General features: G+C 46.3%; 1 long non-coding RNA gene across 1 annotated transcript; it reads left to right on the forward strand.

Annotated features, from left to right (window-relative positions):
- Positions 1 to 1,696: 1,696 nt before the first annotated feature.
- LOC116050722 lies at positions 1,697 to 2,190 on the forward strand. The gene is made up of 3 exons (XR_004105151.2): positions 1,697 to 1,799; positions 1,890 to 1,977; positions 2,078 to 2,190. It is a non-coding gene; the product is annotated as an uncharacterized LOC116050722 (long non-coding RNA).
- The last annotated feature ends 12,263 nt before the right edge of the window (positions 2,191 to 14,453 follow it).

Below are 14,453 nucleotides of genomic sequence, written 5' to 3' on the forward strand. Positions count from 1 at the left end.
GAGAGGAGAGAGGAGCTCAGTGTGTCAAAGGAAGTCCCCGGCAGTCCAAAACTCCAACAGCATAGCTAAGGGCCGCATAGAAGCACAGATAGGGAGGGGCGCGCCATGACTGTGGCTACACACCCACCCCCGCCAGTCTAGGCGAACGCAGCAACTCCTCACTCCCTAAATATAAGCTTTCTATGAAGAGAAGCACAGGGAGGGGGTGCGCCATGACTGTGGCAACACACCCTCCCCCACCAGTCTAGGCGAACGCTGCAACTCCTCACTCCCTAACTATATGCTTAAAGAGGAGAGTTTTAAGTTTACTCTTAAATGTGGTGACAGTGTCTGCCCCTCAAACCCAGACAGGGAGCTGGTTCCACAGGAGAGGAGCCTGATAGCTAAAGGCTCTGGCTCTCATTCTACTTTTAGAGACTCTGTAACTCTGCATTCTGGGAGCGCAGTGCTCTTGTGGGACAATAACACTGCATGAAAAGTGGGATTTTCGTCAGTAAGCGGCACTGTAGATTGTCGTGGAAGTTCAGGTTTACGACTGTACACGGCAATTTACAGCAACACCGAAAACTGCCGTGAATTGTTGGAAATTGACGTGGGCCTTGCTTGGCAGTTGTCCCCCCATGACTCCCCCCTCCCCCTAATTCTAGGGGAGGCTTTAACATGTAAATTAAAAGGCTGTGAGCTATACAAATGCAAATCAGGGTAGCAGCAGGGGGAGTTTTACCCCAGGTGAAACTTTTCTAAAAGGTATTAACTTCATTTTAAGAAAATTCAGGCTCAGTATAGCCTAATTGTAGACTCTTAAATGTTTAGCTTGAATTGATTTATTTAATGAAAGTATGCTAGATTAATTACTGTGTATGTCATTAGCAATGGCCAATGTTGTGTAAAAAAGATACACAAAACAATTTATTTCAACAATTAGTTTTTATCAGGCTTTGCCATAAAGGTAAAATGTGCATTCCATGCAAACAACATCAGTCTCCTAGAGCTCATCCACTGTGCATAGTGGCATGACTACAGTGACCTTTCTTTGGTCTTGCTCATCCAAGATTGTCTGGTGGAATGGAGACAGAGGCACCACTATACAGTTTTCTAAGAGAAGTCTTTCTGCTGACACCAAGTCTGTGCGCTGTTCGCGCCCTGCTGGTTAATCTGCTCTCCTCCTCCTCTTTGTCTTTCTCTATCACTCTGAGCCTACCCCCGCCTTCACTGCTTTGATTTGAAAAATAGCGGAGGGAGATGACTCATCCGAGAGTTAGACCAAAAGCTTCCAAAGTATGGGAGTATTTCAGGCCAACTGGTAAAAGAGTTGTCTGTACACTTTGTCGAACTTCACTTGCTTATCACGGGAGTACAACCACGCACCTAAAAAGGAAACACGCAGGAGTTGTTCAAGATGTACGGAGCGTTTTTTTTCTTCTTCCCTCCATGTCACCTCCGGGGCTCCGTAAAGATGCGCCCACAGAACGTAAACATATGATTATTAATGAAACGGTGAGCTAGTCTGTACAGTTTATTAACTCTTGAGAAGTACAATGACTGATGTTAAACAGGCTACTTAGACTTTGGCAGTAATGTTTTAAACCCCACCATGCACGCAAGTTTAAACGCGAGCAGCACAGCTGTGTGCCTGGGTGGCTGCTTTCAGAGCGATTCATTATTAGCAGAGCTAATAAGCGGGGCCAGTGTAAGTTGCTTTATAAAAGTGTATTTTTTTAGTCTTGTAATTTCCAGGAAGCAGTACGCCGTCTTCACAACTCAGAGACAAATTGTAGGCGCTACGAACCGGAGCAAGGGTAAGATTTAAAGAATATGCTCTCATTCTGCTGTATAAGGAAATAGATACGTTAATAGACCAATCTTAACCGTACATTTTGTTTTCACAGACTAACCTCGCCTCATAACGAGGCCGTGACCTGTATTTGCTCGGAACAAGTCCAGATTTACATGATGTTGACAATGACGGCATTGTGTGTAAGTAACTTTTCCTGTTTTTTCATTCCTTGTTTAATTTTACTGTGACTTATGTTTTTGTTTTTTTTATTCATACCACTCTCATTTAATTGATTTCCAGCTGCCTGTAATTACGAGACAGTAAGCAGGAGCTTCAGGTAGAAACAACCAGATCTTGCATCGCAGGCGGAAGCTGTGAAGAGTTCAGCTCAGAGTCCAGCGAGAAGAAAGAGGATAAGATTAGATCCGTTTTTGTCAATATGACTACTTGTAATGAATTAATAGATGTGTTGTGTCCATATGCAGTGCATTGCGCAGTGCTGATTGTTTTTATTGATTGTTTTTAGAGCTGCTGGAAGCGAGACAGAGTGTGCTGGATGGATTGTACGTCCTTTTCGCAGCCAGCAGAAGTACAGGGCAACGCACCACAGACGTCTGCAAAACGGACCGAATTAAGACAGAATGCCGCCAGTTACCTTTTTTACCAGTTTACCATTTGTTGTGTAGGCTGTGTTTGTTGTGTGCTAATAAAGCTCTTTTTTTGAATAAACATCACGTTCCTGGCAAATTTTCCTTTCCTCAATAAATTCATGCCCTTGATGGTAATATAGTGTAGTCCATAGCATAACAATGACATGAATATACAACAGCAGTGATCTGCCAACCAATCAGGAGTGATTTGTCTTGTTTAAAAGTAGTGGCTTCAGCCAATACTGAGTGAGACAGGCCAGACATTCTCTGGACAGGCGCGGTGTCGCTGCTATTCATATGCTAATTAGGCCAGACACTCTCAAAAATAACTCCTAGATTTCTGACAGTAGTGCTGGAGGCCACAGCAATACCATCCAGACTAGCTATATCTTTGGATAATGAGGTTCGGAGGTGTTTAGGGCCCAGCACCTCAGGATTGAGGGTGGGTTTTTTCAGAAGAGGTTTTATCACAGCTACTTTAAATGACTGTGGTACATAACCTGTTAATTAATACATTTTGATCATCTAGTAATGAAGTGTTAACCACAGGTAATGCTTCTTTAAGTAGCATAGTTAACTGTTGAAGGTCTATAGGATAAAAGCAGTCTAAGTATGTCAGGTCTTGTTGTTCTTTCTAGCGGTTCTTCGTTTAAAGGTCCTATGACATGCTGCATTTTGGATGCTTTTTTATAGGCCTTAGTGGTCCCCTAATACTGTATCTGAAGTCTCTTTCCCGAAATTCAGTCTTGGTGCAGAATTACAGCCACTAGAGCCAGTCCCACAATGAGCTTTCCTTAGGATGTGCCATTTCTGTGTCTGTAGCTTTAAATGCTATTGAGTAGGAGAGAGGGGGGGCAAGGTGGAGGGTGGGGGTGTGGCCTTGACCAACTGCCATGCTTCGCTCATTTGCAAGCCATGATGTCTCTCTCTTTCTCACGGGTGGGCCAAATTCTCTGGGCGGGCAAAGCAGAGAAAGGGAGGTAACCTTTCCCCTTATGACGACATATAGGAAAGTTTCCAGATTGGCGCATCTGAGCTTTCATTTTCTCAAAGGCGGAGCAGGATACCCTATCAGGTAAGAAAAAGATGAATGATTTTATTAGAGCTCTAATAAAACTTACAGGCAACAGTGTCCAAGTAACGACAGGCAAAGGGACACAAGCAGTAGTCAAAAAATCCAAGGGAATCAGGAACTCAGGAAACAGGGAAAAACGATCGAAGGCTGCACACAAGGAAAACAGACGATCTCGCACAGGAGTAAGGGTAAGACTGAACTTAAATACACAAGACAGGGGGGACAATGAGATGCAGGTGCAACACATAGGGGTGGGGACAGGTAATCACACAGGCGGGAAGGAGGACAAAGACCAGGAAGTCAACAGATCTGAAATGAGACGAAAAGGTAAGTTTCAAAATAAAACAGAAAATGGAAAACTAAACAGAAAACACGAAACAAACTAAAACAAAAACTTGACAGAGACAAGACATGACAGTACCCCTCCCTTAAAGGCCAACTCCAGGATCTTCATGGTGTTGCTGGTGGAAGTCACGAATAAGCTCAGGATATAATGTGTTGCTGGCTGACACCCAGGACCTTTCTTCGGGCCTGAACCCCTCCCAGTCTACCAGGTACTGACGGCCTCTCCCTCGTCTTCTGACAGCAAGAAGCCTCTTCACGGTATAGACAGGGCCTCCATCAATGATGCGGAGGAGGGGGAGTGAGGCCGGTGGAGGAGCAGGGCAGAGTGTTATGGGTGTATTCCACCCAAATTAGCTGTTTGCTCCAACTGGCAGGATTCCTGGAAGACAGGCAGCGAAGGCCCACCTCCAACTCCTGGTTGAGCCACTCAGTCTGGCCATTTGATTGGGGGTGGTAACCAGAAGACAAACTCACAGTGGCTCCGAGAAGGTTGCAGAATGCCTTCCAGAAACGAGAGATGAACTGGGGGCCCCGATCAGACACCACATCTCTAGGAAGTCCATGCAACCTGAATACATGCTGAAGCATAACCTTCACCATCTCCTTGGTGGAAGGGAGTTTAGGTAGAGGAACAAAGTGAACCATCTTGGAAAATCTATCAACAATAGTCAGAATGGTAGTGTTCCCCTCAGAAGGGGGCAAACCTGTGACGAAGTCCAGAGATATAGCTGACCAAGGTCGAGAGGGCACAGAGAGAGGATGGAGTAATCCCGCTGGTGGCTGATGAGAAGATTTGTTTTGAGCACACACAGGGCAGGCCGCCACGTACACCTTCACGGATTCTCCAACAGCAGGCGAACCAGAACTGCTGCTGAACCATGAAGGTAGTTCTCTTGACTCCCGGATGACAGGACAGAGAGCTAGAATGGGCCCAGTGGATGACCAGTGACCTAAGCTCGGCAAGGACAAACAGGCGGTTCGGCAGACAGCCGACCGGGACAGGTAGGTCAACAGTAGCTCGTTTAACCCTCTCCTCATCCTCCCACAAGACAGAACCCACAACACAGGACAATGAGAGTATGGTTTCTTCAGACTTTGGGGAGGAGTCAGAGTCAAACAGTCAAGACAACGCATCGGATTTGACATTCTTGGAACCAGGACGATATGACAGGGTAAAAAAAAAACAGGGCCCATCTGGCTTGACAAGAGTTCAGTCGTTTGGCAGATCGTAGATACTCCAGATTCTTGTGGTCCGTTCAAACCAAGAATGGGTGCTTCGCCACCTCCAGCCAGTGTCTCTGCTTTTCCAACGCCACCTTGACTGCCAGCATCTCCCGGTTACCCACATTGTAATTTCGTTCTGCAGAGGACAGTTTAAGGGAGAGAAAAGCACAAGGATGTAGCTTACCATCCCTGGGAAGGTGTTGAGAGAGGACCGCATCCAGGCCGACATTGGCATCTACCTCCACCACGAACTGTCGACCGGGGTCAGGTAAAACCAGAACTGGAGCCGTCACAAAACGAGGATCCACTCAAACCTAATCTTGGATGAGGTGAGTTCATGTAATGAAGCAACAGAACTGAAGTTTCTGACAAACTTTCTATAGAAATTAGCAAACCCCAGAAAACGTTGAACCTCTTTGTGGTTGCGACTTTGCGGTCCTAATCAGACCAGGCTTTCCCCAGAAAGTCCTCCAGTTATCTACGTAGCCCACATCATTAGCTGGGCAACCCCCGGACAACCAGTGGTGGAAGGATGACATGCTGTACATGTCATCACTGATCAGGTTTGGCAGGGGTCCAGAGAAAACTACTGAGTCCAACATTGACAGGGTGATACAAAATAAAATTACAAAGTGCACATGTAAGGTAAACTAGGACTCAGCCTATAGTGCAGTTAAACCATGGCTTAATACTTACTTTTTCTCAAGTTTGCTTTGAACATAGCAGTCAGGCTACTGCTCTTTATTCACCAGAGGCTCATCAACCCAGCCTCTTATTTTTTAAAGAATGAACAGTAACGGTTAGCAATAAAAGGTAAGCCTACTACTTCTTTGCTTTGAGCCAGTTACTCAAACAGACAAGCCTGTTGACATTTTCAGACAACAGGGAAGCTCGCTTCTTTTGTACAACATGCCCAGACAATGAAAACAACCTTTCAGAAGGTACTGATGTGGCTGGTGTTGCTAAGTACTTGCGTGCAAGGCGGGCCATTTCACTGTGTGCCCCTTCATGTGTGGACCACCATTCCTGGGGACAGTCATCCATGCCAGTAAGAGGCTCTGCCTTGTAGCGCTCCAGACATTGCTCAATACTGTCCTCCTCTTCTTAGACGAAGACTCGTGTACAAGCATGAGAGTTGTTTTCTTCGTAGGAGGCTCAGGCGTGACTTGGTTATCCGGCTGTGTAGGCCTCTCCCTTACCATCTCTTGGAGCAAGGCACAGATTGTACCCCACACCTCAGACCTGTCAGGTTTGCTCAGACACTTGAGGTCCTTAAACCTTGAAATTAAATGAAATGAAATGCAACTTTAATACAAGTACAGGTGCAGGTATAACAAAATTGCGACAATACCACTATCTACAGTGCTAAATTCAAAAGTACAAAGTAAAGAAGCAAGCAACCTAACAAAACAAAAACACTGAGAGAAACACAATGCTGAGAATGAGGATGAGTGTAAGAATGAAGCATGGCAATCTGACCTTGGGTCAAGTGCTGTCGCAACTTTCAGCCATGTGATGTTGTTCTTCTCCTTGCGACCCTCCATGTCTGCTGCAAAGGTTCCCTTGAACTTGATCATGTAAGCTGGGTCGTCCTCAGTGACCTCCATCACTCACGACAGATGACACAACGCTGGCAGCACCGCTGAGCAAGACACAAACTTCTCTCCTCCCAGAAGTTCAGACACATACCTGCAATAATATAGAGAAGCACTTTAGTGGGGAACTAGTTAGGCCTACTGTAATTCACACAGAGTGCTCTCACTCACTCACTCACTCACTCACTCCAATCTTTCACACATGCATAGCCTACCCGCATGCACATAAACACACACCCAATCATTAACGTTACTGTTCTGACACAGACCTACTTTGATTATTAAACAAACAGATATGCACACGACACAGATACACAATAAATTACCTGCAGTGCTCCAGCACAGCCTCAAGCTTCTTCAGTTTCTCCAGCTCAGTAGCTGTTGGCATGGCGACGTTGGTGAACACACTTGATCATTTCCAGGGTACTATTCCATCTGGTTGACGCTTCCTGTGCGAGTGACTCTTTCTTCTGATGATGTGCGACTTGTTGCTGCTCAAGCTCTGCTTGGTTTGCTGGGCTGTGCTTAAAATGTCCCACAACTTTTCTGCATTTTGCCAATGCGCTGTCAAACGGGCTGTTGGTTAGAGAAACCGTGACGGCTCCGTGCATACTGTGTGCGATGCACAGCATGTGCTCAAAGGGGAGCTGCCTGGCTGCTGCAATCATGTTGCGTGCACTATCCGTGGTCAGTGAGACAACTTTGTGTTCGATGTCCCACTCTCTAGCTACTTGCATAAAGTGCTCTGCAACAGCGTCAGTGAAGTGCCTCTCTTCTGTCTTTATAACAGTCAAAGCATGCGACTGAAGTTTCCACTGTGGATCAAAGTAATGGGCTGTGACCCCGAGGTAGTTGTGATTACTGAGGGACATCCAGTAATCACCAGTGAGCGCGACTGCTTTTGTCTTCTCCAGCGCCTGCTGTACCTTAGCCTTCTCCGTTTCGTGCAATTTCTGTACGTGGCTTATAATGGTGGCTCTCGAAGGCAATTCGTAGGTCCAGTCGTTGGATGCGATGCGAATGATATCAGCTAGACCCTCGTCCTCCACAACGTTAACAGGCCTACATGCAGTAGCCACCCATTTAGCTATGGCTGCAGTAAGTTTGTTCTTAATTGTGGTATCCATGTGTTTCTGTCTGAAGTCATCCATTGTCACCTGGCTTTGGCGAGGGGGCGGAGAATTCGCATCAGCTGTGTGCTTGGCCATTAAGTGGTATTTCAGACTGGACGTGCTGCGATGATAGCTCAGTTCACAACGACAAAAAACACAGATCACTTTGGTCTTGTCAATGGAACCATTTGGCAACTTTTTAAAAGTAAACTTTCCATTCAGAATCTTATTGGCATCCATTTCGGCGTCTCAAGCTCACCATCCACTCAAAATGTGACGTTAGCCTACTACTCTTTGGCCGGCTCGCAAGCCCAAACAAGAGTGTGCGGCGGTACTAGGTGTTGCAACAGCATGTGAAAAAAACTAAGAAGTTTGCAAGGCCAAAAAGAACGTTAATCTCGCGATAAAAAAATTGACGCCGTTAAAATGGGTTTGCGTTAACACCGTTAATAACGCGTTTAACTGACAGCAGTAATTAATTTTAGTGATCTCCAATTTGCGTGGTGTGACCTAACAGGCTGAAGGAACAAGGAGAACAGGAGTCAACCAGAAAGAGGGTAGCCACAGGTGAGGGAGGAGTGTCAGCCCATACCCGGCTACCAGCCAAGCTGTTGCCCAAAATGAAGTGAACCCCATCAATAGGCAACGCCAGCCGCACTCCTACAGCCACTTCACCCTGCACAAACTCACAGCCAAGAACCATTTTATGTAAAGGAATAGGCAAGACCAAACAGAGTCCACAATGTACGAGTCATCAGCATCTGTATCCCTCAGGATTTTTATCGGGACTTTAACATCACTTCCTACCAAAGATCCATCCATCCATCCATCCATCCATCTTCTTCCGCTTATCCGGTAACGGGTCGCGGGGGTAGCAGCTCCAGCAGGGGACCCCAAACTTCCCTTTCCCGAGCCACATTAACCAGCTCCGACTGGGGGATCCCGAGGCGTTCCCAGGCCAGGTTGGAGATATAATCCCTCCACCTAGTCCTGGGTCTTCCCCGAGGCCTCCTCCCAGCTGGACGTGCCTGGAAAACCTCCCTAGGGAGGCGCCCAGGGGGCATCCTTACCAGATGCCCGAACCACCTCAACTGGCTCCTTTCGACGCGAAGGAGCAGCGGCTCTTCTCCGAGCTCCTCACGGATGACTGAGCTTCTCACCCTATCTCTAAGGGAGACGCCAGCCACCCTCCTGAGGAAACCCATTTCGGCCGCTTGTACCCTGGATCTCGTTCTTTCGGTCATGACCCAGCCTTCATGACCATAGGTGAGGGTAGGAACGAAAACTGACCGGTAGATTGAGAGCTTTGCCTTCTGGCTCAGCTCTCTTTTCGTCACAACGGTGCGATAGCTTGAGTGTAATACCGCACCCGCTGCGCCGATTCTCCGACCAATCTCCTGCTCCATTGTTCCCTCACTCGCGAACAAGACTCCAAGGTACTTGAACTCCTTCACTTGGGGTAAAGACTCATTCCCTACCTGGAGAAGGCACTCCATCGGTTTCCTGCTGAGAACCATGGCCTCAGATTTAGAGGTGCTGATCCTCATCCCAGCCGCTTCACACTCGGCTGCGAACCGATCCAGTGAGTGCTGAAGGTCACAGGCCGACGATGCCATCAGGACCACACCATCTGCAAAAAGCAGCGATGAGATCCCCAGCTCACCAAACTGCAACCCCTCTCCACCCCGACCACGCCTCGACATCCTGTCCACAAATACTACAAACAGGATTGGTGACAAAGCGCAGCCCTGGCGGAGGCCAACTCTCACCTGAAACGAGTCCGACTCACTGCCGAGAACCCGGACACAGCTCCCGCCCTGGTCGCACAGAGATTGGATGGCCCTGAGAAGGGACCCCCCCACCCCATACTCCCGCAGCACCCCCCACAGTGTCTCCCGGGGGACCCGGTCATACGCCCTCTCCAGATCCACAAAGCACATGTAGACCGGTTGGGCATACTCCCAGGCTCCCTCCAGGATCCCTGCGAGAGCAAAGATCTGGTCCGTTGTTCCACGACCAGGACGGAATCCGCATTGTTCCTCTTCAACCTGAGGTTCGACTATCGACCGAACCCTCCTTTCCAGCACCTTGGAGTAGACTTTACCGGGGAGGCTGAGAAGAGTGATACCCCTGTAATTGGCACACACCCTCTGGTCCCCCTTTTTGAAAAGGGGAACCACCACCCCGGTCTGCCACTCCTTAGGCACCGTCCCTGACTTCCACGCAATGTTGAAGAGGCGTGTCAACCAAGACAACCCCTCCACACCCAGAGCTTTAAGCATTTCTGGACGGATCTCATCAATCCCTGGGGCTTTGCCACTGTGGAGTTGTTTAACTACCTCAGCAACTTCCACCAGGGAAATTGACGGCAATCCCCCATCATCCTCCAGCTCTGCCTCTACCATAGAGGGCGTATTAGTCGGATTTAGGAGTTCCTCAAAGTGCTCCTTCCACCGCCCTATTACCTCCTCAGTTGAGGTCAGCAGCGTCCCATCCTTACTGTACACAGCTTGGATGGTTCCCTGCTTCCCTCTCCTGAGGTGGCGAACGGTTTTCCAGAAGCACCTTGGTGCCGACCGAAAGTCCTTCTCCATGTCTTCTCCGAACTTCTCCCACACCCGCTGCTTTGCCTCTTTCACAGCAGAGGCTGCAGCCCTTCGGGCCCTTCGGTACCTTGCAACTGCCTCCGGAGTCCCCTGGGATAACATATCCCAGAAAGACTCCTTCTTCAGTCGGACGGCTTCCCTGACCACCGGTGTCCACCACGGTGTTCGTGGGTTGCCGCCCCTTGAGGCACCTAAGACCCTAAGACCACAGCTCCCCGCCGCAGCTTCAGCAATGGAAACTTTGAACATTGTCCACTCGGGTTCAATGCCCCCAGCCTCCACAGGGATGCACGAAAAGCTCCGCCGGAGGTGTGAGTTGAAAGTCTGTCGGACAGGGGCCTCCTCCAGATGTTCCCAGTTCACCCGCACTACCCGTTCCTACCAAAGATACAAAACCTAATTAAAGCTGCAAGCAGCATTGGACGGGCCCTTGCACCTCCTTGCACGTCGGGGTTACAGGCGGACGCCGCTCCTTGCGACCGTGCATTTGTGCCACAGCCATGCACTATGACGAAAACTCAAGCTTTTAATAACTTTTCATCTTTAATGTCTTAAGATGCCACAGACCAAATTTGAAGTAGATCCGATGAAATCTCTAGGAGGAGTTTGTTAAAGTACGACTGGAAATGGCCAAAAACGCACTAATTTCGTACAATCAATTCAAAATGGCGGACTTCCTGTTGCTTGACATGATACATATGCATACCAGATTTCGTGAGTCTACGTCAAACGTACAGCAGGGGCTACATTTTTTAAGCTTTGTAGGGGGCGCTAGTGAAGGCATTTTTTCACGCCTATCTATGAAACCCTTAAAATATAAAATTGTTCACCGGGCCTGATTTGTGTACAAAGTTTGGTTAGTTTTTGAGTATGATAAGGTCCCCAAAAAGGCGATTCATTTCTAGAAAAAAAGAAGAAAAATAATTCCTTCAGTTTCTAATAAAAGGAGCATAGGCAGCCAAAACATCAGGCTCACAAGAATCAGTGGAAGGATCATCAGGTAATGGCCTACTAACAGGCACAGTGAATGCAGCAGGTTTGACATTAAATTTCTTCCCTTTAGCTTTTGAATGCAAAAATCAGTTTTCCAGTAACCCAACTCATGACAATAGTTACAGGGTTTAGTTTTATCAAACTTGTTTCGTAGTGTTTTCTGATCAGACTTATTTTTCCACGACCGTGTGTTCAAATGGAGCGGCGAGAGGTTTATTTTCCCTCCAACCTATGTTATCACGCGCAGTGCGCTCTCTAATATTGCTCTTATGGAGCAGCACATATTCATCTGCTGACACAGCACCCTCAGCAGCAGTGGTCTTTTTATCATTAATGTACTTGGAGATGTGACTAGTAGGGCTGAACGATTAATTGCATTTGCGATAATATCGCGATATGTTAAAACGCGATTTCCTAATCGCAAAGGCTGCGATTTGGTCACGTGACTCGCAAGAGCTAATCAGTCTGCACTCCGCAGAAAAAGCATCAACTTAGCACGCTCGCTATGCCGTACCTTGAGCTGATTTCTGTCATTCAAACAACTCTGAGTTGTAGTTTAAAACGTTTACAGCCATTTTAATAAAATGAAGGGTTTTATTCGGGCTTGAGTCTATACATGCAGTTAATGGATACAGGCACACAGAACTGAAGGCTCGGTTGGCAACGATTAGCTCTGATTAGCGGTTAGCTCCGGTTAGCGGTTAGCTCCGTTATAAAGATATGAGTGGAGGAGCTGCCACTGAGAGGGGTAACAATCAGACTGATAAATGACGTTCAGGGAGCTTTCACAGCAGCGTGGCCGCAGTGTTTCAACAGTTTTATTAGTACAGTTAATCCCACGGCAAGAACACCAGCAACATGCCAACGTAACGATAGCCTCTCTGAGCAAGTGCAACGTTCTGTGTCATGCACACGGCACGCAACTTCACGAGGGGGAGGGGCTGGAGGCAGCTCCTCTCTGTGCACTGTAAAAAAAATACACTGTTGTGTGTGTGTGTATACTATATACTATATTTTTTACTTATTTAACTGTAGTGTGTAATTGTGTGTTGTTCATACTATAAAGTGATTTATTGTTTGTCTTTGTTGAATAATACAGAAGACAAAGAGCTTAAAAAAATAATCGAATATCGAATCGCAATCGCAATATTTGGGGAAAAAATCGCAATTAGATTATTTTCAAAAATCTTTCAGCCCTAGTGACTAGGATTTTAAACTGCTCCCAAACAATCATCTTACAAAGTTTATCAAAAGTAGTGATCGCAAGTGCAGTCAACCAGCGTTTAAAGTGAAATGTTAGGTGACGTGCAAATTTGACGTATGTTTGACCACTTCTTTTCTCCCAAGATCTAAAACAATGCCAAAAATAAGTCACTGGCATAAGCTCATACGCCTTAGGCACAGCTGATTTAATTTTTTTGTTTGTCTTTTAAGCTCAGACGTTAAAGCCTCCTGCGCTTTCCTTGTCAGGACACACTGTAAAATTAAAGCACAATCAGCATCTGTTTAATTTCTAGTCTTTGCAGCACGCTTAAACAGAACAAAAAGATATTTGGATCTCTTTTGTTAAACTGTGGCAGTAACCGCAAATTACTCATGTCCATTGACTTTAAGATTTGAATAGAGTAAGAGGTGAGTTTCTTGGCCTTGCCCCGACTTACGGCACTGTTGAAGGCCCCCTGATCAAATGCTTCCAATGTCCCTAGTCCTGTAGCTATGACTGATTCATACTTTTCATAGTTGGCAGGTCAGGGCCTCATACCGGTTTTGTAAAGTGATCACCATTTTTTGTGCCGTTTATTCCATTTTTTTTTACAAATTGGGTAGGATCTTCTGTGTACACACTGCTTGAGGAAAAAGTTATTATTAATATTCCTTTAGGCAAGGGTACTCACCTAGCCTGACAGCCTAGCGAATTAGTTTGTAATCTCTTAGTGCATTTTCGTTTTCCAAATTATCAACGAGTTATTAACATGTGATGTAGCGCTAAGCGATCACTGACCAGGTCTGCCCGGTGTAGATGGCAAACCACAGCACAGTAGTACTAGCCATTCCCAGCACTTCTTTTTTTTGAGACTCTAGAAACAACAAGTAACCCTGTATTCTGGGAGCACAGTGTTCTAGTGGGGTAATAGGGTACTATGATCTCTTTATGATATGATGCCTGACCATTGAGAGCTTTGTAGGTGCGGAGAAGGATTTAAAATTTTTGTTTTGGATTTTACATGGAGCCAGTGCAGAGAAGCTAATATGGGAGAAATAAGATCTCTTTTCCTAGTTCTTGTCAGTACACATTCCGCAGCATTCTGGATCAACTGGATAGCCTAAGGGACTTATTTGACCAATTTGATAAGAAGGAATTGCAATAATACAGCCTAGAAGTAACACATTCTTGGATTAGTTTTTTAGAAAGGGAAACTGGACAGGACAAGAGAGTAACGTTAAAACAATAATTTCTTTTTATTGACGAGAAGTTTTTAAAAGAAGAGTTAGAGGGATAAAAAAAAAGGGTAGGGCAGTGGGGCAGATCGGCCTGTGGTCGGAGGGGGAGGGACTTTGGCTTCCGCAGGGGTGGGACAGCGATGGGCAGGTTTTGATGCAAGAGGAAAGGCTTACTAGGCTCTGTGGGGCTGGGGCAGCAATGGGCAGGTTGGCTGGATACAAAGGCCGTACGCCATCTTTTGACATGAATCCTACTCACAAAAGAAGAATTATGGCGCTTTCTATGCAAGATTTGGGATTCATAAAAAGTAAAGTTTACTTGAACAGAGCATAAATTACATTTACACTGATGCTCATTTTGATGCTGCAGTCTGGCAGATACAAGTGCAGTTTTATATATTGTTATATCCTTTTGTTGCATTTAGTTGGTTTCATCTCAGTGTTATAAATGCATTTAGTTCTTTTTGCTAAGCACTTTGTAACTGTTCATTTGAGCCAAACGTTGCTGCCGCTGCGCTGCTTGTGGATGATCATCGATTGTAAAAACACAAGAGATATGGAAAGAAATAACACTACTTTTTATTAACAAGTTCCTTCAGTGTCAGGTAACCCAGTGACAAATACAGGGTTAAAA

The sequence above is a fragment of the Sander lucioperca genome, chromosome 23, assembly GCF_008315115.2.
Source record: "Sander lucioperca isolate FBNREF2018 chromosome 23, SLUC_FBN_1.2, whole genome shotgun sequence".
NCBI classification, from domain to species: domain Eukaryota; kingdom Metazoa; phylum Chordata; class Actinopteri; order Perciformes; family Percidae; genus Sander; species Sander lucioperca.